This window comes from Mustelus asterias, chromosome 30 (assembly GCF_964213995.1).
Source record: "Mustelus asterias chromosome 30, sMusAst1.hap1.1, whole genome shotgun sequence".
NCBI lineage: Eukaryota > Metazoa > Chordata > Chondrichthyes > Carcharhiniformes > Triakidae > Mustelus > Mustelus asterias.
The window spans coordinates 14,678,499-14,705,132 of record NC_135830.1 but is presented as its reverse complement, the minus strand read 5'-3'; the positions used below and the strand labels follow the sequence as shown (position 1 = coordinate 14,705,132).

Below are 26,634 nucleotides of genomic sequence, written 5' to 3'. Positions count from 1 at the left end.
CACTGTCTCTTTTTGTCACTGGAGACCTGTCTCAGACTCTTTCACCCCTCAGTCTCTCTATCTGTGCATCGATCACTGTTCCCTCTTTTGCTCTTTGCTCCCTAGATTCTCTCGCTGTCTATGTTTAACCAAGGTTCACTGGATTTAATCCTATGATGAGGCGGTTGTCCTGGGAGGAGAGATTCAGTGGGATGAATTTGTTTTCTCTGTATATTAGAAGAATGCTCACCATGAGACAAGATAACCTACAATATAGCAGCCGGCTGCAAATGGTCATCCAAAGCATTTGACCCACTTGCCGTTACTGCCACATTGAATGAAAAAGGCCACGTGCTTTGAGTGACCATTTGCATCTGACGGCTCTGTTGCTGGTTCTGTGGTGTGATGGTGAGCACTCTGGACTCCGAATGCAGCAATTGGAGTTCAGAACTCGGTGAAGGATTGTTGTTTTTTTGCTCAAGCCGATGATGGGTTTTCTGAAGAGCATTTAATTTTAAATTCTCAGAAAGTGGAAATATAAACATTGAGGAAATTTCAGCAAATTCCACCGCAATCAATTGCAGATGTTGCAGCGAAAGACTCTCCTGGCATCATTGCATCAGCCCCAGAGGACGATTGCTCAAGAATACAAAGCGCTGAGAGGCAGGGAAGCACAGTAAGAAGTTTAACAACACCAGGTTAAAGTCCAACAGGTTTATTTGGTAGCAAAAGCCACACCTTTTTTAAATAAACCTGTTGGACTTTAACCTGGTGTTGTTAAACTTCTTACTGTGTTTACCCCAGTCCAACGCCGGCATCTCCACATCATGACTACCATAGGCAGGGAAGCCACAGTGTGCATGGGGTCCACCTACAGGAGTCATTCACTCAGTTATTTGTCCTAATTTTTAAAAAAGAGATGGGAGGCGAGAGGCCAGAGTGCGAACCGTTACACCATGGAATCGACAGCATTCTGACCGAAGACACAAGATTTTTCTCCCAAAACACACACGTATCTAGTCTCTCTCTCTCTCTCTCTCTCAGACACACACACGCACACATTTGCTCAATAATTCCCAGACTCCAGTCGAATTGTTATTGTGTGACACCAACTGCTTCTTTCTTTCAACATAGGAGTTAAAGAATTGTCGAAAAGATGAAAAACACTGACATTGCAGGCATCTGGCGCCAGAGGCTCAGCAATGTGCATTGTAATCGCAGCTCGTGAGAAAATTTAGCGAAATGCCCTTCAGCAAATCAACCATCAGGATTTGACAAAGAAAGGCGAAGTCCCGCCGAGATTTGAACTCGGATTGCTGGATTCAGAGTCCAGAGTGCTCACCGTTACACCACGGAACCCACCACACGGCAGTAGCCTGAAAATGGTCGCTCAATACTTGTGCCAATTTGAGCAGCAGGGAGAAATATCAGTCCCATTACACAATCCCGTCAATTACCCACAACAATTCAGATTTACAGTGCCCTTTCCTCCTGGAAAAATGGGTAAGCTACCTTCAACCGCATTAAATTTCGCTGCAGCTCACCACATTCAAAGAGCAATGTTAGCATCGAACTGATATAAGCCTTACTGGGATAAATGTACTGAACAACATCAGCTGATCACAGCTCTGTTTCCGCCACAATGGAAGGCAGTGTGAAAATATGAACAATTTCAAATCTTAACAGACAGGAAGGAGTTTGTGCCTGCGGATAATTGGTACTGTGCACACTGCTGCAATCAGTGTCTGGGAGAATAAGGCAAATGAGATCCTGGTGGTCCAGCTTTCAGGGTTGCAGACTGCCTTTGATATATTAACATTTAATATTTTTTTATAAACAGACCAGCAATACTTCCTTGTCCAAAGCAGCTCTGCCAGAATCAGTGGAGTAAGATTTGCAGTTTTGCTTCCGAGTGGAAAATGTCACATCGAGAACAGGTCAAGAACAAGCACAGAAAGTGAAAGGCACTGATAGACTGCAAAGCGCTGCCGATAGAGATGGTGATACAAGGTAAATTCTGGGTGGCAATGGGTCAGATTTAATCGTTTGCATTGACAGAAATATCACTCATTTCGGGATAAAATTCTCGGGCGAAATGACAAGAAAACTTCTCACTGAATGAAAGACTAAACAATTTGACTTCTACTGACTGCAGTTTTCATTCAGAAAGCTGTAACTGTGAGATTAGCAAAGCGGGATGGAGAAAGACTCAGTTTGAGTGGTGACACTGCCAGAGGAATGGAGAGCTGGAGTTCACCCAGAAAAACAGCAAAGATTCAAAGTAATGGGAAGCAACCAATGTTGCCCTTGTCCATTATTCCTTGTGCCAGTTAATCCATCCTGTCTTGCTCGCTATCGCAGACTTTCCCTTTTATATTCTTTACTGAGAGATTCCCGTGTTAAATGCTGTTTAAAAAAATTACTCAGTAAGAAGTCTCACAACACCAGGTTAAAGTCCAACAGGTTTATTTGGTAGCAAATACCATAAGCTTTCGGAGCAATGCTCCTTCGTCAGATGGAGTGGTCTCTGTTCTCAAACAGGGCACAGACACAGAAATCAAATTACAGAATACTGTAATTTGATTTCTGTGTCTGTGCCCTGTTTGAGAACAGAGACCACTCCATCTGACGAAGGAGCATTGCTCCGAAAGCTTATGGCATTTGATACCAAATAAACCTGTTGGACTTTAACCTGGTGTTGTGAGACCTCTTACTGTGCTTACCCCAGTCCAACGCCGGCATCTCCACATCATAAAAAAAACTCAACAGCTCAATTAATGTTTCATGAGAAACGAGAATAATTCTGAAATCTGAATCACTTTGAAATGAAATCATTTGGAAATGTTTCGGCCCGATCTTGAAGTGGGGATTTTCCGCGTGTGAAACGAACGTGAGAACCACTACTCGACATAGCCATGTGCGCATTTGAAGCAGTTTCGGTTTACGGGTGGAGCAACTAAACTCGTCCGCCAAGCCAATCAGTTGCTCACTTTAATCAAAAGAGGAAATTTCAATGGGTCTGGCAGCATCTGTAAGGAGAGAAAAGAGCTAACGTTTCGAGTTTAGATGACCCTTTGTCAAAGCCTTAACGCAGGGTTGCAACATTCGCTGACCGGGAATCGAAACCGGGCCACGGTGGTGAAAGGGCCGAATCTTAACGACTGGACCATCAGGGAGTTTGATGCATGTCCCTTAAAACATTACTTTATCCATGAACCATCTGTCTTCTATTTTTATTTCAGACTTTTTATTCACCAAAAACAAGTTTCTCCTTGAAATTGTCATGTTTAGATCGAACACAAGTGACAGCATCAGCCAATGAGCAGAGCGATTCCTGTTCGCTGGAACATGAAATCGACAGTGAGGTGAAATAGTCCCGCAAGCTGCTCATGTGGCACTTTCAGTTTCCAAAACCCACCAAACTCATCACTGTGGCTTCTGTGAAGCTTACAAGTTAACACACGGCAGGCATTCATCACTGAGAGCAACTGACACAAGTCATTTGCTAAACACTATCATGTCGCTTCTCTTCCTGTTTCTGTCGCTGCTTCTCATCCAGCTCCCTCTGGCCGTCCAGCTCTCAGGGTCAATTAGCTGCTTGATACAGACACAGACAGTTGGTGACAACGAGTTTTACCTGGAAAGCAGGGGCAGGGAGTGTAAGACACACAGCATTGAGAGGAGATGGTGTTTAGAAATGACAGTATAAAGAGACACCGATATATCATCTTCCTGATCCTCCCAGTTACTGATTACAGGAATGTACATAGTGCCAATTATCCACTGTCACCCTCTACTTCCAGCTTTCAGCACGGAGTTAAGTTTTGAAGTGTTTGAAGTCTTGCTACCGTTGTTCAGGGTTTTGTTGAGACCACATTTGGAATAGTGTGTGCAGTTTGGGTCTCCACATTTCAGACAGAATGAAAGCAAAAATAATGAGGATGCTGGAAACTGAATCAAAAACAGCAAATGCCGCAAAATAACAACAGGTTTTCCAGCATCTGTGGAGAGAGGATAACGTCAACGTTTTGAATGACGATGACACTTCGTCAGTGTAGGCTAAACATTTATCGGAGTCGGTACAGCGAAGCTTCACTAGATTCTTCTCTGGGATGAGGGTGTATCCCTCAACGTCAGGGACCCGTGTTCAATTCCGGTCTCGTGTGACTGTGTGAAGTTTGCACGTTTTCCCCTTGTCTGTGTGCATTTACTTCTGGCTCCGCTTTCCTGCCACGGTCCAAAGATGTGTGGGTTCGGTGGATTGGCCATGCTAAATTGCCTCTCAGTATCAGAGGGACGAGCAAGGTGAATGTGTGGTTTGACGGGGATATAGTGTTGTTGTGATTGTTATTGGCATAGGCTTGGTGTACTGCAGGGATTCTCTGATTCTACGAGTTTGAAGGGTGGATGCTGAGATAATATTCTCCTTGGTCCGGGAATCTAAAACACGGGATACAATCTCACGATAAGGCGCTGATGATTTAGGTCTGAGGTGAGGAGAAATTGAATCACTCAAACGAGAGCGAATCTTCGGAATTCTCTACGCCAGAGGCCTGTAGATGTTCCATCATTGAACACATTTCAGTCTGGGTTAGGCAGATTTCTGATCTCTCCAACAATGACTGGGAACAGGAATATGGAATTGGAACAAATGCTCAGCCACAAATTACTGCTTCTATTCGAATTGTTAAGCTTAACAGTATAATGGATGCATGTATATGTTATATGTAAGATATTTGAGATCAATAGTCATTACACAGCGTTGGCAACACCACAGCGGGTAACACTTCAGAGATAATTTTTATGAACGTCCACGGATCCATTGCCAACTGTTTGCGTTTGAATGCTGATGTGAGAAAACACTAAGAGCTCCGTCCCTGTGTGGTCTCGAACCACAAACCTTTCGGTTAACATCCGAACGCGCTGACGAATTGCACCACAGAGACTGAGAATGCAACTTTGCACGATATTCTAAACCGGGGTGTCAATGACCTCAATTATATTTCTACTGAACCTGTTCCAGAACTACAGCACGACCGTTTACAATCCTATATAAGTCTCTTTGGTTATTTTGATCCCGTAGTATTGCTGTGATGTAGCGGTTATTCCCTTTCTCCTATGGACATGCAGGTAAAATGAATCCATGTCTCTTATCACAAGAATTCAACGGGAGAGAAGGGAACTGACCACCAGAAGCCCAAGGAACCAATACTTTCCATTCAAACATCAATAACACCATTCACAGCTGCACCTCTGTCCAAATATTGTGATCCATTTCCGTCAGAATTTGTTCCAAGATTAAATATGTACTGTTTTTTTCCCCTCATTTTGAAATGAGATTCGCTTCAATATACAACATAAATGGAATTGCAAACCTGACGGACAAACAGTGGGAAACAAGTCACTGGGTAACACAAATCCCTTGGTGCTGATTTCCAGATTCACAACACTCAGCTTTTCACTCAAATGGAGGAATTTATCACTGAAAAGTTTTGGAAAGTTGGTCTGAATATTGTTTGTGGCTCACTCGTGTATTGTGTAAATGCCGCTCGAATGTTCAGTGGGCGGGGTTTAAGCTGCCTTTGTTTTCCTGAACCTGTGCTTGGTGTATTGGGAGGTTTGAACCAACTCAGATCTTTTGTCCCACAGATGTGCAGTAACCCACAGGTTGAAGCTGCAGTCGTCGCCGTCTGCTGGCAGCGAATGGGTGAATGGAGAATGCGGTGTGAAATCCTGCTGCGTGTCCTTGTCTCACTCACTGTGGATATGTGGAAGAGAGAATCATTGATGGGGTTGTTTCGCCGACTGAAATGTGCTTTTCATAAAAAATCATAGAAACCTTACTGTACAGAAAGAGGCCATTCGGCCCATCGAGTCTGCACCGACCTCAATCCCACCCAGGCCCTACCCCCATATATTTTACCCGCTAACCCCTGTAATCTAATCATCCCACGACACGAAGGGGCAATCTTAGCACGGCCAATCAACCTAACCCGCACGTCTTTTGACAGTGGGAGGAAACAGGAGCACCCGGAGGAAACCCACGCAGACACGAGAGGGATGTGCAAACTCCACACAGACAGTGACCCAAGCCGGGAATCGAACCCAGGTCGCTGGAGCTATGAAGCAGCAGTGCTAACCACTGTGCTACCGTGCCGCCCTTTTGTGTGGCTGTGAACGGAGGTGTCGCTGGTGGAGCCATTAATAATATGACGCAAAACAAAAAAAGATACTGCTCCAGTGGCGCAATCGGTTAGCGTGTGGTATTTATACAGCAGTATAGCCAGCGGGCGATGCCGAGGTTGTGAGTTCGAACCTCACCCGAGGCAAGTGTTTTAGGTGAGAAGTTGGCCACGCGGTATCATCGCTCGTCCAGCGAAGATTCTGGGGGACCGCCACTTGAGCGGGTGGAATTTGAATACAATAAAGGCGATTGGAAGTGAGCATGCAACCAGTGTCCATTGACCGATGATTCTCTGATGTCCGTGAGGGAAGGAAATCTGCTGTTCTTCGTTGGTCTGGCTGATACGTGACTCCAGAACCACAGCAAAGTGTTTGCATCTCAACTTGGGACGGGCAAATAAATACTGGTCGGCGACGCTTATGTTCCACGAACGAACGAAAGAAAGAGCCGGAATGTGCAGGTTTGAGAGAAGCTTTCTGAACCGTCAGAGTTGGAAACGGGAGTCTATAGATGGATGGGGAAATGTAAAATACTGTATTCGGTTAATTTTCAACAGTAAATTATTGATCCTCACTCTGAGTTTAAAACAACGTACAGGTGCATCTGCAGTCGCTGCTTTCTGCTGTTAGCGGGTGATTGGAGAGTGCGGGGTAAAATCTTGATACGTGTCCCTATCTCACTCACTGTGAAGCTGGAGAATAGTTTCCCCGTCTGAAATGTGGGTTCGAGCAGTGACGGATTAACTACCACCCGGACCCCTACGCTGAGCTTTAGTAAGGCCCCCTGACCTTGCCCCCTGCCCCCTGTCCCACCTTCGTTGAATGGAATAAAGTGACGTTAAATGACGTCAGATAACTTATATCGTTGTACCATGTATAATGTACTACATGTGTAATATCATAAAATTATATGAATCAATTACAGCCCTTTTATTCATTTATTTTTCATTTTCTTTACATTTGTACTTTAAAAAACTTCCATGTTTTTTGGTTTACAAAAGTGTCGATAACAGCATGTAAATCAACAGATCGAAGCATGTCTGATTCAATGTGCATGTGTGCCAGATGACTAAGTTTCTCATCGCTCATTGTTGAGCGCAAATAGATTTTGATCCTCTTCAGTGCCGAAAATGAACGCTCACCTGAACAGTTAGTGATCATTAAAGACAGATAAATTCTAAAGCAAATGTATGTATTTGGAAACACCTCGTGCAGTCGATCTCTTGCCAGAGCTCGATACATCCCAGTGACAGTGACATCATCATCGGATTGTCTTTGAATGTACTTCTGAAAGTGGACGTGCTCTTCCACAAAGGCCAAGTCAAAGTCGTCCGGATAAACTTGCATGAGGGAATTCGCTGCATTTTTAAGTGCGTCGACATCAATATTGCAAATACGAGAAAGAAATCCAAATCGGTTGGACACAGATCTATATGCTTCAGTGCGTTTTTTAAGCTCTGCTGATAATTTGTCTAAGATCGGTAAGTACACATTAATTTTGAAACTCTGGCGATGTGAAAAATCTGCTGCCTGTGCTTTGCAGTCATATCTTGTTATCCTGGTACTAACTTATCGTTTCCTTTGCGTTTCTTCTTTGGAAACTGATGTCGCAGTCTTTGCAATGCCTTCTTGCTCAAAGTTCTCAAATGAGTCATTGATCCGGAGGTCTGAGATATAGGCCTCCAAAGACTGCAAAATCTCACGCCTTCGTTAAGATATATTTCTGGGTTTTGTAAATTCAAGCTAGTTTTGTGGAATCGCTTCAAAATTGTTGCCCAAACGCTGATAAGTATTCCATACTCTAGAGATTCCATTTTGCTCACAAGACCTCTGGCTTCTTGTCGCGTGTTTGACTTTTCATCTGGATTGTCAGCAATGCTTTCCAGTGGTGATTTCACTTTCTCGTATCCCTGATCGAGAGCGGCCGTAGCACTTGCGTGAGCAGACCACCGAGTATCACTAAGTCTCTTCACAACTGCAAGATTCTTTCCAAGCTCACCCACAAGTATTTCCCACCGGTGGGTTGAAGCACTGAAGAAATTGTACAACTGTTCAACAAAATCAAAAAAAGCAGTAGCTTTCGGAACACAATCCACTGCTGAATGACCGACAAGGTTCAACGAGTGAGCAAAGCAAGGAATATAGTCAGCTACTATATTTCTCTCATGTATTTTAGCTTGAAAACCAGTACACTTGCCACTCGTGTTGCAGGCGTTGTCGCATGATTGACCTCTGCAGTTCTCGAAGTCTATTTTTTCTGTTTCTAAAAACATCAGAATACTCTCGGCAAGTTGTTCACCACTGTGACCTCTGCAATTCAGAAATTTGACGAATCTTTCAATTGGACCACTCTCACGCACATATCGAAAAATGCAAGACAGCCGATCTGCGTGTGAAATATCAGGGGATGAATCCACAGATATTGAAAAATATTTGGCTTCTTTGCGTTCCGAAATAATTTTCTCTGACACCTTTTGTCCAAGTATTTAAATCAGCTCATCGCATACTGTGGATGAAAGGTAGGAAACAGAGCCTTTACCCTTATTTCATTCATTTCAATATGAGTTGCCAAAAAAGGATCGAATTGCGCTAACAATTCTAGTGTCCCTAGAAAATTGCCATTGTTTGGTGATCCACTGCACTCGTTGTGTCCCCTAAAGGCTAATCCCCGCTCAGCAAGAAATTTAATTGTAGCAACAACCCTTTCCAGAAGTGCTTTCATGTAATCACGTTCTGACTGGTATTGTGGAGTAATCAAGCGACTTACACATTCAATACCTCGAGACCTTGTAGTGAGGGTAATGGTCGCATCCCGATGGCCTTGGCTGTTTTCATGACTTTCTAATCTTTGACTTGCATTTTTCCAGTCAGAGAAGCCATGCTTCGAAACAGCATGGTCTTCACTTGTAAACAGTTTGCAGTTAAAACAGAATGCCTTACCTGTGCTTGGAGATTAGCACAGCCAACTTCTCCTGATTTACTCGCCATTTGTAAAGGAGCAGTAAAACATGGACTTACTAAAGTAACGTTTCTGTTTAACGTCATATTTGATAGATTTCACAACACTGGCATTCATGTTCCAACAGGCTTCGCTCCCAGTCTTTAACCAGTATAGGTGATGTCTTCTGTAATTTTGTCAGGCGGCAGGTCACGTGCCCAAATCACTCTCCATCGACTTCGACGACTTGTCTGCGATTTCTTCATCATCGGATCCGGAATGAACTTCACGTTGCGAATCTTCGCCTACTTTTCCATCGTCCACATCACCGTCCACATCATCAAGTGCTGCTTCATTTGCTGGCTTAAAAACTTGTCAAGCTTGCATGTATTCCTTCGTAGACTTTCTTGTACTCTCTTTGTCTCTTTCCTTTTTTGTGCTCTGCTTTTATGTTTGTATTCAACAGTAGCCATTTTGCAGGGGAAAAAACTGTCAACAATACAAAATACTCGTATGAACAGAGAGCTTTAGGTCCACATTTTCATTGCTAACGCCAACTCGTGATGTAATAACTTCGTCATTGTAAACACAAACTCGCGGCTGCAGTACGATGTCCTAAAAGCATTACTTCTAAATGTTTATATGTTTGGAGCCTAATTTAGAAAACGAAATAGTATTTGTAATATTCCAGGTATGAAAAAAAGTATATGCAAAAGTACTGGAATATCATCCAAAATACTCACGAGTACACTCAATTAAACCTTTGAAGGGTAGAGCGACATGAATGTCGTCCATCGTATTCAGTGTAAGGCGACATAAATGTCGTTTCTCGGTAGGCTGACTTTGTCATGTCTGCAGTGATTGGTCAAACATGATTAACGAACAGCTCTTGTTCCAATCAGATGCCTTCTTTCTTCAGCTTCATGATGATGTCATACACGTGTTATGAATGCATTATGATAATGAATGAGGACTCTTTGTCTGGTGAGTGGTGACAGCGAGTCATTTGTCGCGTTGTAAATAACAATGGCGGCGCGCAAACAAAGTCTGTTTTGATGTTTTCACAGGCGGTAAATGCGCTCAACAACAGTTTTGATGTTGGATTATGCAGTGATGATAGTGGGAGTGATTTAGATGCCGAGGATTTTGATGTTGATATTGGTGAATTATCAGATGATTATCGTGAATTTGATGATACATTGATAGCACTGGAGGCAGTGGTGACAGTCATCGTGCTGTGGTGTGGGACTAATATTATGTTAGGGTGAATGTTGAAAAAAGTACTATATGTAACTAAATATGCACTAAAATAAGTATGTATACATGTTATAGCATGAAAGTAAACTCTTTGTTGCATTTATTTTGTATTTATTTGCATGTAGTACAAGTCCGGGGTGAAGATCCTCTATTAATAGGTATTTGTAATATTAATTCACCCACGGGGTACAGTTATGAAACTTTATTCACCCTTAAAAGGGTTAAACCAATTTTGTTTTGCTCTCGGGCCCCCCTCCCTTCCGGGCCCCGAGGCTTAAGCCTACTCAGCCTAATGGTTAATCCGCCACTGTCTTCGAGCCACTGTTATTAACGGAGGTGGTGCTGCACGAGCCTTTAATAATCTGAGACAAATCAACAGCAATCAGCCGGAATGTGCAGGTTTGAGGGAAGCTTTCTGAACCGTCAGAGCTCGAAACGGAGTCAGTGAATGATATTCTGTCGGGTTTGAGTGTGCACTGTGAAGGGGAAGGCTCAATGTAACACAGTGTAAGACACAGTATTCTGTTGATATTCAACAGTAAACGTGAATTATTGCTCTTTTCCTCGCTCTGGGGTTAAAAAAACGTTTTCGAAACGCGAACCTTTCGTGTGTATGTGAATGTGACGGTCACTACACTACAAATGCGATGTTGTATAATCCTGGGACCAGCTGGGATGTCGAACCGTGCAGTCTGATTGTACTTCAGATCCATGTTTTATCTGTTTCTGAAGTGTGGTGTTTAATACTTTCACCTAACGTGCGAAAGGTTCCCTGTTTGAAATAGGACAACAACAGTCTTCAAACTTACCCATGTCTCAGTGTCAGGAAAAGATACCTCAGCCCCATCCGTTTGTTCTTAAGCATTGACAGAAAACATTATCTCACATTTACTCTTACCCAAGTATTAGATGCTATTCTGCAAAATGTTCAGTTATGTCGACAGAGACAAGAATTGGCACAAATTTAAATTTATGATTCAAATGTTAGATCAATTTCTCTGCCGCATCAATAAGGGTTTCAGCCGAATTGGACTTCCACAATACAGGTTCTGAAGTTCAATCAGACTGCACGGTTTGCCCTTCTGGACCAGTCGTTTTTCTCCTGAGAGGACTTTGTGTACTGAATGTTACCACACTCAGTATATATTTGCAGAGGTCCCAGTTGGTCAACGGGGTATCAACATTATTAAAACTCAGTGTTCTGATTTTTCCGAATTCAATTTTATTGTTGAATGCGAACGGAACTGGGTATCAATCAAAATATTGAATATTTTTATCTGCACCATTTCTGAGAAAACACACACAGCAAAATCGCCAGTGCTTTCTGCTGGCAGGGGGTGTTTGGACAGTACGGGGGGGGGGGGGGGCGGGGGGGGGGGTGGCTGGAATATTGCTGCTCACCCCTGCCTCATTCGCTGTAGAATGAGGAAGAGAGAATAATTAATGGGGATGTTAGAATGGGATCGTTGAATGGATTTCTACTGGGTTCGAAGCAGACACAATTTAAGGCTAATCGTCGCAGAACACTCATTGCAGACACATGCATGTCACCGGGAACCCGCTCTCCTATAATAGGTGCTGTCTCCCTTCAAGCCTTTCGGTGACTTGTCTGTAAACAAACATTCGGACTGTCCCGAAGCTGATATTAGGTTTGAATTCCTGATGTGATGTAACGAGAATACTTTCAATATCTCCCATCAGTTAATTTCACTGCTAACATCAGATTCAATGTTCCAGTATCATTCAGAAGGGAAAGATCCCTTTATTGTCTCTGCTCAGTCAGACAGTCCACTCTTTGGGAACAGGAATCTTCTGTGATTCCTGTTCCCAAAGAGTTTCTAAAAATTCACAACTTTGGCAACCATAATGACATATATCTTTGAAGCAATATAAGTTTGCAATCGATGTTAATATGATATTTCTGTTTCGATATTTATTCTTTTAGTTACATTTCCTCAATGTGGTTACTGGCCACGGTTGTGAGTCTGGAATTCGCCCCGACGCTGAACCCAACACGGTATTTCACTGCCCTGTGGTGGGGGTGAAATGGAACTACAAAGTGCAGCTTGCTCCCACTTGTGAGTCTTCGGGACTCAAGTTCTTGTTCAGCAATTTCCGATCTTGAATTCTGCTACGATCGTGTTTACACCTTTTATTCAAATTTTAGACGGCACCTGGGGTGAAGAAGCTTTTTTGTTATGAGTCCATCTCCTCCAGCCAGATAGAATCCTTTCCCAGATATGCTATCGCCCAGCCGCTGTGCTCAGCAGTTCAGACAGAAGAAGAAGCGGTGACTTTGCAATGTATCGATAACACGACATTTTGCTCCCTGAAAAGGGGAACATTCTGAACAAATCAATTAGGTCGCTTTCTAAGCAAAATAAACCAAATTAGTCTGTTAACCCCTGGCGCTATTCTGATTTATAACTTCCCCGATTTCTCCAAAGAATTGGCGTTCTCTCGACTTCGTCGTCTCCAGGATTTGAACAGAGAGCTTTAGCAATGATTTCCGCAGATCTCGCATCGTTTTCCCAAATGCCTATCAAAAGTAACAAAGTCAGTATCTCAAGAGCTCCAATTTAGATATCTGAGCTGCATTTTTGTCTTGGCACATGTTACAGTAAACCCTGAATCAACTCATCAGGAAAATCCGAACGTGCATTGAAAACGATAGACGGTGCCAAATTCAAGCCCCAGCGTCATAAATTAAACCTATATGTATGGTAGGCTTGTGATGACACAGCAGAGTCGCCCCACCCCCTCCCTCACCCGACCCCACCCCATCCCACCCCCACACGCACACACACATACTGCAATCAGCTGAACAGAGCCCGGGTTCCCTCTCTGCTTCTTAATCTCTGACTCGTTCCATTCCGATTTACTGAGGGGATTCAGTTAGACACGTTTATGATCATACTGGCGACGCTCTTCCATCGTAAGTACTGGAAAACGACGATCAAGCCGGATAAACATATTGATACACACAGATGGCAACTTAAGTAACAATCTGAAATATTCATAGAATAGAGAATCATAGAATCCCTACAGTGCACGAGGATGTCATTCGGCCCATCGAGTCATCAACGACCACAATCTCACGAAGGCCCCATCTCCATAACCCCACAGCTATATGAACGGAGTGGGAATGGAGGGATACAAAAGAGTGGTCTAGTTTGGACCAGGGAGCGGCGCGGGCTAATTGTTCCTTGTTTCTCGTTTCAAGGCTTCATTCTATGATCATCTTGCTGGTGCCAGTACAGAGCGAGACTGCGGATAGTTGGGAACCTGTCTCGGGGGCAGGGAATTCATATGGTGTTCGTGGAAGTGGAAATGACTAGGGTTGGGAAGCATTTTCCGATCAGGGCCATTGTGATCTCCTGGACTCGTTTCGATCGCCTCAGGGGGTCGGAGAGGAATTTCCCAGATTTTTTTTCCCCATATTGGCCCTGGGGTTTTTCACTCTGGGTTTTCGCCTCTCCCTGGAGATCACATGGTCTGGAATCGGGGGGGGTGGGGGTGAGTTAATAGGTTGTAATGAACAAAGCATCGTAGCTGTGAGGGACAGCTCGGTGGATAGGATATTGGTATGTAGATAGGCTGGAAAATTGGGCGGGGATCCTGGATTCAGGATTCAATCCTGGACCGGGGAGCAGCACGGGCTTGGAGGGCCGAAGGGCCTGTTCCTGTGCTGTATTGTTCTTTGTTCTTGTTCTTTGTTCTATTTACCCTGCTAAACCCCCTGACACTAAGGGGCAATTTAACGAGGCGAATCTACCTAACCCGCACATCCAATAACTGTGGGAGGAAACAGGAGCACCAGGAGGAATCCCATTGAGACAGGGGGTGAATGTGCAAACTCCACACAGTGACCCGAGGCTGGAATTGAACCGGGTCCCTGGCGCTGTGAGGTAGCGGTACTAACCACTGTGTCACCGTGCCGCCCAATGTAATGCGTAGAACGGAGGTTCCACAAACAATTGCAGATACAAACACATTTACATTAACTCTTGATATTCCATTCTTCTGCCTTTACAACCTGATTGTGCGCAGATCCAGTAACTCAGTCACCGGTGACAATAACCACATCAGAAGAGGATTCGGTGCAGTTAGATTGTAACGATGTAGGCAAGGGTATGAACTACATGCAATGGTATCAGCAGAAACCGGCACAGCCACTGAAATTGATTATTTCCAAAATATTAAGAATGAAGGAAGATGAAGTTTCTGGACGATATCTGGCGGCTGCTGACAGGTCGAAGCAGAATGGTTACGTCAATGTGGAGGACGGGGTTGTCTATTACTGTGCAGTGAGCCACAGTGTTAGGTTACAGTTAAAACGCCGTACAATAACCGCAACGAGTATTTACAGCTCCATTAGAACATAGAACATAGAACATAGAACATTACAGCGCAGAACAGGCCCTTCGGCCCACGATGTTGCACCGACCAGTTAAAAAAAAAACTGTGACCCTCCAACCTAAACCAATTTCTTTTCGTCCATGAACCTATCTACGGATCTCTTAAACGCCCCCAAACTAGGCGCATTTACAACTGATGCTGGCAGGGCATTCCAATCCCTCACCACCCTCTGGGTAAAGAACCTACCCCTGACATCGGTTCTATAACTACCCCCCCTCAATTTAAAGCCATGCCCCCTCGTGCTGGATTTCTCCATCAGAGGAAAAAGGCTATCACTATCCACCCTATCTAAACCTCTAATCATCTTATATGTTTCAATAAGATCCCCTCTTAGCCGCCGCCTTTCCAGCGAAAACAATCCCAAATCCCTCAGCCTCTCCTCATAGGATCTCCCCTCCATACCAGGCAACATCCTGGTAAACCTCCTCTGCACCCTCTCCAAAGCCTCCACATCCTTCCTGTAATGTGGGGACCAGAACTGCACACAGTACTCCAAGTGCGGCCGCACCAGAGTTGTGTACAGTTGCAACATAACGCTACGACTCCTAAATTCAATCCCCCTACCAATAAACGCCAAGACACCATATGCCTTCTTAACAACCTTATCTACTTGATTCCCAACTTTCAGGGATCTATGCACACATACACCTAGATCCCTCTGCTCCTCCACACTATTCAAAGTCCTCCCGTTAGCCCTATACTCAACACATCTGTTATTCCTACCAAAGTGAATTACCTCACACTTCTCCGCATTAAACTCCATCCGCCACCTCTCGGCCCAACTTTGCAACCTGTCTAAGTCTTCCTGCAAACTACGACACCCTTCCTCACTGTCTACCACACCACCGACTTTGGTGTCATCAGCAAATTTGCTAATCCACCCAACTATACCCTCATCCAGATCATTAATAAATATTACAAACAGCAGTGGCCCCAAAACAGATCCCTGAGGTACACCACTTGTAACCGCACTCCATGATGAATATTTACTATCAACCACCACCCTCTGTTTCCTATCCGCTAGCCAATTCCTGATCCAATTTCCTAGATCACCCCCAATCCCATACATCTGCATTTTCTGCAGAAGCCTACCATGGTGAACCTTATCAAACGCCTTACTAAAATCCATATATACCACGTCCACTGCCTTGCCCCCATCCACCTCCTTGGTCACTTTCTCAAAAAACTCAATAAGGTTAGTAAGGCACGACCTACCTGCCACAAAACCATGCTGACTATCACCTATCAATTCATTACTCTCCAAATAACTATAAATCCTATCCCTTATAATTTTTTCCAACATCTTGCCGACAACAGAAGTGAGACTCACCGGTCTATAATTCCCGGGGAAGTCTCTGTTCCCCTTCTTAAACAATGGGACAACATTCGCTAACCTCCAATCTTCTGGTACTATACCAGAGGCCAACGACGACCTGAAGATCAGAGCCAGAGGCTCTGCAATCACTTCTCTTGCCTCCCAGAGAATCCTTGGATAAATCCCATCCGGACCAGGGGATTTATCTATTTTCAGACCCTCCAGAATATCCTGCACATCCTCCTTATCAACTGTAATACTGTCTATTCTACTCCCTTGCAACCCAGTGTCCTCCTCAGCTATATTCATGTCCCCTTGCGTGAACACCGAAGAGAAATATTGGTTCAATGCTTCACCAATCTCCTCCGGTTCCACACATAACTTCCCTCTGCCATCTATAACTGGCCCTAAACTTGCCCTAACCAACCTTCTGTTCTTGACATACCTATAGAACGCCTTAGGATTCTCTTTAACCCTATCCGCCAAAGTCTTCTCATGTCCCCTTTTAGCCCTTCTAAGCTCGCTCTTCAACTCCCTCTTAGCCAATCTAAAGCTTTCTAGTGCACTACCCGAGTGCTCACGTCTCATCCGAACATAAGCCTCCTTTTTCTTTTTAACCAACAAAGAAACTTTTTTGGTGCACCACGGTTCCCTAGCCCTACCAATTCCTCCTTGCCTGACAGGGACATACCTATCACAGACTCGCAGTAGCTGCTCCTTGAAAAAACTCCACATGTCGGACGTTCCCAGTCCCTGTAATCTCCTAGTCCAACCTATGTTTCCTAATTCTCTCCTAATAGCCTCATAATTACCCTTCCCCCAGCTAAAACCACTGGCCCGAGGTTCATGCCTATCCCTTTCCATCACTAAGGTGAACGTAACCGAATTGTGGTCACTATCACCAAAATGCACACCAACTTCCAAGTCTAGCACCTGGTCTGGCTCATTTCCCAGCACCAGATCCAATATAGCCTCACCTCTAGTTGGCCTGTCTACATACTGAGTCAAAAAACCTTCCTGCACGCTTTGAACAAAAACTGACCCCTCTAACGAGCTAGAGCTATAACAATTCCAGTCAATATTAGTCAAGTTAAAATCCCCCATAACAATTGCCCTATTACTTTCACTCCTAAGCAGGATTGACTCCGCAATCCTTTCCTCAACCTCTCTAGAACTTTTAGGAGGTCTATAAAAGACTCCCAACAGGGTGACCTCTCCTCTCCTATTTCTAATCTCCGCCCATACTACCTCAACAGATAAGTCCTCATCAAACCTCCTCTCTGACACTGTGATACAATCTCTGACCAATAATGCTACCCCTCCCCCTCTTCTACCTCCTTCCCTACTTCGACTAAAAGTTTGCTTCTCCGCGAATGGTTTGTTTCCGGGTTCATGAAGGCAGTCAGGTCATTTTGTCCCGATTGAGATCGGCAGAGAAACGGTTTGCGAAGCCGAGACGCTAATCTCCAAGCCGCAATTTATGTAGTAAACAAAAACATCAGCTGAAGGATGCACTCTGAAGTGGAGTTAGCATGGCAGAAAATTGCGTGCTGTTCTTTCAGCATAGTTAACTCAAATGACCCCACGGACACCGACTCCTCGGCACTCGTTCCTGTAACGAAATGCAAAACGGATCAAAATCTGCTCTCATATTTAACAAATGAGATGTAAAATAACTGCCACACAGACTCATCCAGCAACACGACTATTTTTGTAAATCTGGGACACAGAGGCTCACCCAGCAACACGAAGATAGTCGATTCTCATAGCTGACACTGGTGTATTGTGTGGGGGTGAGCTGCCTTCTTGAACTGTTGCGGTCCCGAGGTGCAGGTACACCGACTGTGCTGTTAGTGAGGGAGTTCCAGGGTGTTGACCCAGTGACCGCGAAGGAAAAGCGATATACACACGCACACAAACGCACACACACTCACTCACACTCACTCACACACACACACACACACGCGCGCTCACACGCGCGCTCACCCTCACTCTCTCTCTCACACTCACACTCACACACACACACACACTAAATAATTCATTAAAATATGGTGTGCTTCTATTTAGTTCATTGTTTTATTCAATTCCCTCGGAACCCATTGGCCGTCTGTATTGGCTGCGGGATATAACATCGTCAGAGGGCAGCTCCTTCCACTGGGGCCTCCGGTTTTGCTACCGCAACAACATTCACTGTTTTCCTTCTCTGTCTGCGCCTTACAGATTGAAACTGTCAGGGGACCAATTTTTGGTTTATTCCTCATAAAGCACTCAGTTTAGAGTTGGACAAATCACTTTGTTCCTTTCACCCCGCGCCGAGTATAGGCATTGACCATCCAAAGAGCTTGAGGCCATTGGTTGAATAAGGTTAAGATGATTGAATGCCAACTGATGACACTGTCGGCTGGTGGGTGTTACTCATCCTTTTCTGAACACTTGAGTGAAACAATTTCAGCTTCAGCCCATTGCTGTCAATTGTGCCAGGAGCTCTCTGCAAACATGTCTCCCGTTGCTTTGTGTTCATCCAGCACAGCGGCAGCTCTGTTCACCGGTAAGTTCACAAGTTTCACATCTTTACCACACATTGCATTAACACATCGAGAACAATGGATTGATCGCAGCTCAGTGAATGAACCCTATCCACTTTGCCTCCACACACCTTGTGACGAACACTGGAGTTTAAAACCTACGGACAGTTTTTTTTACGTTCCCCTTCAAATTGCAGAAAACACAGGCAGGGAACTGATCCCGATAGACGGTGCCAAATGTGCGTTCGTGAGAGTTTATTACCCCATTCAAACACCTTCTCGGTACAGTCCCTGAGCTGTGGGAAATATATTACACTTTTAGTGGCGCTGATTTGTTTATCGGGCTGTAACTCAGAGCAAAAAGCGGATTCTGTGAGATAAAAGTAATTGATTGTCAGCGTTTGATTTGACGATCCTCTGGACTCTTACAGGACATTGTGGAGGAGACTCTGTTACACAGACAACGGCTGGAAGGAGGTGATGTTCAGTTGTTCTGTAACTTTACAGATACAGCCAGCACCCCCGACCTATTTTGGTACCGTCAGTATTCCAGTGGGCCCATGGAGTTTCTGCTGCTGAGGAATAGATACAGCGGAAAGGCAGAGAGATTTCCAGGGGACCGATTCTCTGCCGAGTTTGATTTGGTGAAAAGCACTGTCCCACTGAAATTGTCTAAAACAAAACTGAGAGACTCCGGGGTGTATTACTGCGCACTGATCCCACAGAGGCATAGAGCTGCGCTGAACCTCCACAAAAACTCTCACAGCGTCACTCAGTACACCAATTTGGGAAGTTGATTGAATGATAGTTGAGTATTTATATGACGCCTTTCTTGATGTACCACAGTGTGTTCACTGCCACTGTGTTAATGGACTGGACAAGGCACAGCAGCCAAGTTGGCCCCCGCATGATCCTTCAAACAACAACATTTTAATGAATAACATGTTTTAGGACGTTTATTGTTGGGTAGTTACTGACTAGAACAATTTCACAGCTTTTCATAGAAATAGTGTCCTTGAGATCGATAACCCCCTTCCGAGAGGGCAGTCGGTGGCCCCGATTTAACAACTCATCCGAAATCCAACACCTCTCATAATTCACCATTCCCCTAGGACTGCACTGCCGCCTCTGAATGGATCCTGGGACTGGAGTCTCTGGAGAGAGACTGGAATTTTGAAAGCTTCTGATTCATAGGCGATAGAACGAACAACTGAACTTCGCCTGTCAACTGGTGTTTGTAGATTAACACTTGTACTGTTAATTTTGAGACACTTTCACCGTTTTGACAATGAATGTATAGTTTATATTTATGCGTGCAGGGAGATTAGTGTAATGAATGGCCTCCTTTCGCACTGGAGGGTTCTATGATTCGATGATTCTATGGGCGTTGTGAATCTCTACCAGAAAGCGTTGTCACACTGACCCTCATAGTGGAGTTAAGAGATTTGTGAGTCCCATTATCTTCGGGACACTTTGAGTTTGTGATCAATAGTAACCAAAGTCTTTCGTCATGGAAAGAAGAACTAATGCCACTCCCAATATCTCATTCTCTCTCTCTCTCTTTTAAACACACACATACACATACACACACATAGAGACGCACAAAAAACACACTGATTTCTGATCAACGCTATTATTTAGAAACATTGGGTGAATAATTTCGACCAACTAACTTGTGGTATTGGACCACGGAATACAATGGTTTATAGAGGTCACTCTCTCACTCACCTATGCTGTATCATTGGCAACTTAGAAACATAGAAACCAGAAGCAGGGGTAGGCCATTCGGCCCTCCGACCCAGTTCCATTATTCATTTTGAACACGGCTGTTCATCAAATTTAATCTCCTGAACCCCTTTCCCCTATATCGCAAGATCCCTTCAGACTCCTGGAGCAATATCTAATTTATTCGTGAAAACAGACAACGTTATAGAAATATAAAAAGCAGAAATTTATCCGCAGGTGCTTGTCCGATATATACTGTCGTTCACAGTGCAATGTCACATCGCAAAATTATTTCCTGTAATTTATGGCTGACACCTGTGAAAGCGGTGAACTGTAGTTTCATGCAGTTTTGTTCAAACATAATGTCTTGGAGAGCCACCTATTGGAATGTTCTCTGTAAACACATTTATTCTCTAATATTGCATCGTGATGTTACTGAAATGTTATCATGCCAGTTAATAACGGATTTTACTGCTTTCATGTTATAGAACATAGAACATTACAGCGCAGAACAGGCCCTTCGGCCCACGATGTTGCACCGACCAGTTAAAAAAAAAACTGTGACCCTCCAACCTAAACCAATTTCTTTTCGTCCATGAACCTATCTACGGATCTCTTAAACGCCCCCAAACTAGGCGCATTTACAACTGATGCTGGCAGGGCATTCCAATCCCTCACCACCCTCTGGGTAAAGAACCTACCCCTGACATCGGTTCTATAACTACCCCCCCTCAATTTAAAGCCATGCCCCCTCGTGCTGGATTTCTCCATCAGAGGAAAAAGGCTATCACTATCCACCCTATCTAAACCTCTAATCATCTTATATGTTTCAATAAGATCCCCTCTTAGCCGCCGCCTTTCCAGCGAAAACAATCCCAAATCCCTCAGCCTCTCGCTGCTTATGGCTTTTTCGTTGTTTTGTTTTTGTCACGTTTCCTACTTAATATTAATTACAACATTATTTTTCCTCGCTTGCTGGCATTCCAACGTAACAAGTAGAGTACATGTTGTTGTGTATGAATATATGGACGTCGCTTAATCGACTCATAGATATACAGCTGATGAGTTTGGATTATCGTGTCTTCCGTTTTCCCGAAAGTTCAGAGTGTCGAAAATCTAATTTCTCCACGTCTCGCTGCTTCAAAGTGTCAGAGACCCTGGTTCCTTCCCGGCCTTGCCTGACTGTCAGTGTGGAGTTTGCACGTTCTCCCGGTGTCTGCGTGGGTTTCCTCCAGGTGCTCATGTTTCCTTCCACAGTCTTTCAACAGACTGGCTCGGACATTACACTAAAGAAAGAGAATCGTCAGGGTTTAAAATAAAGATGGAATTTGCTCTCTTGTTTGCGTTCACTGCAGTACAATAGTAACAATATGTGCAAGAATAAAGCGAGATAATCGTGCAGCAACACCGTTCAGAACGTTGAGATTTCGATGGTTTTCCCGTAATTGGCCAGTTAGCTCAGATCACCACCAAACGGAGCTGCCTCACCAAGGTCGTGGGTTTACTGCAGCGGGTACGGGAACAATAGCATTGTGGTTCTGCTGCTGGTCGAGTATTCCAGGGAGGCAAGCAGCTCTCTGAAATCATTGCGGGATATGGGTCAATACCGTGATAACACCTCCAGTGTTTTCCGTTCAGGGAATTGCTTGGAAACGATGATCATTAGAATAAAGAGGAATTTTCCATCAAACAGCCCACATCCAGCGCCACAGAAAGAGAGAATTGGGGCTCGCTGTCCTTTGTAATATTGTCCTGTTTTTATTAACAGTTCATAATCCATGTTACAAGTTGAATTTATTGAGAGGCAGTGGGAATGCCTTTGCTGGTTTTTGTACGGGCGAGGCGGCACGGTAGCACAGTGGTTAGCATTGCTACTTCACAGCTCTAGGGACCTGGGTTCGATTCGTGGCTCGGGTCACTGTCTGTGTGGAGTTTGCACGTTCTCCTCGTGTCAGCGTGGGTTTCCTCCGGGTGCTCCGGTTTCCTCCCACAGTCCAAAGATGTGCGGGTTAGGTTGATTGGCCATGCTAACATTGCCCCTTAGTGTCCTGAGATGCGTAGGCTCGAGGGATTCGCGGGTAAAGTATGTAGGGATACGGGGGTAGGGCCTGGGTGGGATTGTGGTCGGTGCAGGCTCTGTCTGCACTGTAGGGTTCTATGATTCTAAGAACTGTGCCTCTGCAACAGTGCGGGGTTCAGCGCACAGTGATACATGGCAGAGTCAGAGGCACAGACCCCGGTGATATTTAACAGAGCTGTTCTCTTGTTTTTGTCCAAATCAGCAGAAAACAGGTCAGGGAAATCTAGAGACTTATCCCCCTGTCTGTTGCCGTAACTCCTCAGTAAATATCTCGGAGCTTCTCCGGGATAGTGGATGTACCAGCAGAGAGTTGGAGCAGGGTATTTTGTTGTGTAACTGCAGTTCAATATTACTACCTGTCCTTCCTGAACAGTTAATTCAGGCGGCTCCTGGGAGTCTGGATATTGGCACTAGTTCCTGCAATAACATATGGAATGTGTGAGAAATCTGTGAGTAAATATAATCCGTGAAACACACACTGAGGATTTGAGCTCAGACCCACCGGGCAGCATGTCCATTATTATCAGGAAAGCACACAGGGAACACATGGTTCGTGATTGGACATGAACATGTTTCAGATATGCTGGTGCTTCTAGTCTTATATCTAAAAATAAACTCAGATCAGAGGCAGCTTGCAATTATTGCGAAATTGTTCCTCAGTGCCGCGATTGGCTTGTCTCCCTGAGATGATGTCAGCTGTTTCCCAATCATCTAAATGTTTTATACGGCTGAACCACACCAATCACATTCCACCCCTGGTTGTTTTTGTCTGGCGTTCTCTCTCTCTTCCCCGGTTTCACTGTGTCACTCATTCTGTCTCTACCTCGTTGAACTTGCCTTCCTTCGAACTTTTTCCTGAGGAAGATCATTCTCTCTAATGAAAGTGAAAGATCAAATAAATGTTTTTAAATCAGGTATTATTAAGGGACATGAGCATAAATGAAACGTTACTGTCTTAATTATGCTGGGCGAACGTTGATGTCGAGATGCAGTTCCAGTGGGACTGTACTTGTACCGTTAAGGTACTTAATTCACCCAGTCAATATTTTGTACCCAAAAATGTGAAACAACTGAGTGTGCCTATGACATTATTTCACTTTAAAAACGTGTCCCCTGACAGCGTGGCATCTGATACAGAAAGGTTAAGTGTACAAATAGATGATGGCATTCACTTAGAAGATCTGTGGGTTGTGTGAATGGCATCGCAAAATGATTGGATTTGATCCAGAAGTAATCTGACCGCCAAAAGTCAAATTTCTCGACAGTGGCAATCATTGACCTCAGTGAGGGAAAACCATTCAGATGAGGCACAATGTCACGTTCACCATCTGTGCATTTTTTATGAAATTCAACTCCTTGTGTTTTCCTGACACCAACCTCTTGATTATCGACCTGTGGCAGTATTTGTATGAGGCCCAATAGACCCTCGCTCACTGTGGTTCTCAGTGCACAATAATACACGGCGCTGTCTGTCATCTTCAAATCTTTCATGGACAAGTGAAAAGTGTTTTGTGCTTGCTTGTGATTCCCGCTGAAGTGTTCAAAGCCGGGGGCCGTCTTCTTGTACCCGTAACTATCGGCTCTGAGCAGATACTGAGGAACTTGGAGTGAAGACTGGCGATACCAGAACAGGATGTGGAGATGCCGGCGTTGGACTGGGGTAAGCACAGTAAGAAGTCTCACAACACCAGGTTAAAGTCCAACAGGTTTATTTGGTAGCAAATACCATAAGCTTTCGGAGCAATGCTCCTTCGTCAGATGGAGTGGTCTCTGTTCTCCAGAACAGGCCATATACTCTAGCTAAACTCTGTACAGGGTAACTGCAGGGTATTGCTGAACCTTCACCCCCTGTTGCTTCAACTCTTGGTTCTGATTGGGACACTGAATCTCAATTACTCATCTCTGAATATAAACAATAGAAGTCATGTTGTGGAGATGCCGGCGTTGGGCTGGGGTGAACACGGTACGAAGTCTCACAACACCAGGTTAAAGTCCAACAGGTTTATTTGGTAGTAAATACCATAAGCTGTCGGAGCACTGCTCCTTCGTCAGATGGAGTGGAAATGTGCTCTCAAACAGTGCAAACAGACAAAATCAAGTTGCAGAATACTGATTAGAATGCGAATCCTACAGCCAGCCAGGTCTTCAAGGTACAGACAATGTGGGTAGAGGGAACATTAAACACAGGTTAAAGAAATGTGTATTGTCTTCATACAGAACAGCTAGTGAGATTCTACAAGCCCAGGAGGCAAGCTGTGGGGGTTACTGATAATGTGACATAAATCCAACATCCCGGTTTAGGCCGTCCTCATGTGTGCAGAACTTGGCTATCAGTTTCTGTTCAGCGACCTCTGCGCTGTCGTGTGTCGTGAAGGCCGCCTTGGAGAACGCTTACCTGAAGATCCAAGGCTGAATGCCCGTGACTGCTGAAGTGCTCCCCACAGGAAGAGAACAGTCTTGCCTGGTGATTGTCGAGCGGTGTTTATTCATCCATTGTCGTCGTGTCTGCATGGTTTCCCCAATGTACCATGCCTCGGGACATCCTTTCCTGCAGCGTATCAAGTGGACAATGTTGTTCGAGTTGCAAGAGTAGGTACCGTATACCTGGTAGATGGTGTTCTCACGTGAGATGATGGCATCCATGTCGATGATCCGGCATGTCTTGCAGAGGTTACTGTGGCAGGGTTGTGTGGTGTCGTGGTCACTGTTCTCCTGAAGGCTGGGTAGTTTGAGGTTGCGTGGTTGTTTGAAGGCAAGAAGTGGTGGTGTGGGGATGGCGTTGGCGAGATGTTCGTCTTCATCAATGACATGTTGAAGGCTCCGGAGGAGATGCCGTAGCTTCTCCGCTCTGGGGAAGTACTGGACGACGAAGGATTCGCATTCTAATCAGTATTCTGCAACTTGATTTTGTCTGTTTGCACTGTTTGAGAGCACATTTCCACTCCATCTGACGAAGGAGCAGTGCTCCGAAAGCTTGTGGTATTTGCTGCCAAATAAACCTGTTGGACTTTAACCTGGTGTTGTGAGACTTCTTACCGTATAAACAATAGACACAGCATGGATTAGAAGTAGGATGAAGATGATAATCACGCAGAGACAGGAAGGGCGAATTGCACAAAGATCGCAATACTTTTTAGGAAGTTTCATTGACTTTTAACCAGGGTAAAAAGCAAAATGAAGAACATTTTCACTACCATGATTCCACTACCATTAGCTCCTGAAACAGAAACAGCGATAATTGTGTGTACCTGACCTCGAATGCGAGAATTTGAAAGAGCCAGGAGAATATAATGCGATTGGCTGGGGTTTATTTTCCCCGCCCATTTTGATACCTGCAAATAAATCACTTTCTACAGAAGGGGCCGTGATGTATTGTACAAGGCATTCCAAATGTTATCCGATCAATGTCCTGTACAAATGAAGCATCGCCTGCCTATTTTTGTTATAAAATCCCTCACAAAATTGAGAACGGTATGATTTTAATTAATTGTTGTACATGTAGACGAGTCCCCTGTGATTCATGAACTACGAGATCCAGATCTCTATGTGCCTCAGAGTTCTGCAATCTCTCATCATTTAGATTGCTAACTTTATTTTTTATTCTTCCTGACAGTTGCACATTTGCCCACACGATATTCCATTTACTGGAGCTTCTCTCACTCACTTAATGTGTCCATTTCGCTTTATAGTCCCCTGGCTTTCTCTTTACAGTTTATTTTCTTATCTACCTTTGTGACATCAGCGAATTTAGTCCCTGCATGCAAGCAATTTATATGAGAAGAAAAAAGTTGATTCCCCAACACTGAGCTCTGTGGCACACTGCTCATCACCTCCTGCTATCCTGAAAAAGACTCATTAATGCCAATTCTCTGTGTTCTGTTAGCCAACTTCGATTCATGCTGATTTCGTACCCCGTTACTCCATGAGCTTTTAATTCATGTAAGAATCTTCGATATGGCACCTTATTAAATGCCTTCTGGAAATCTAAGTACATTATATCCCTTCATCCACAGCACATGTGACTCCTTCAAGCTACTCCAATAAATTGTTTTCATGTGATTTTCCTTTCACAAAATCATGTTGACTCTGCCTAATTACCTTGAACTGTGCCCTGCTATAACATCATTAATAATCTCTTCGACCGTTTTTCCTCCGACAGATATAATGCTAATTGTACTACGGCGTACCTCGCTATTCAAAGAAAAAGTTACAT

At 44.3% G+C, this 26,634-nt stretch overlaps 1 protein-coding gene and 1 non-coding gene across 2 annotated transcripts in view; both read right to left on the bottom strand.

Annotated features, from left to right (window-relative positions):
- The window catches only part of LOC144480817 (uncharacterized), a 1,107,688-nt gene that overhangs the window by 251,232 nt on the left and 829,822 nt on the right, over positions 1–26,634 (bottom strand). The window lies entirely within an intron of this gene.
- On the bottom strand, positions 1,267–1,338 carry trnaq-cug (transfer RNA glutamine (anticodon CUG)). The gene has a single exon. It is a non-coding gene; the product is annotated as a tRNA-Gln (tRNA).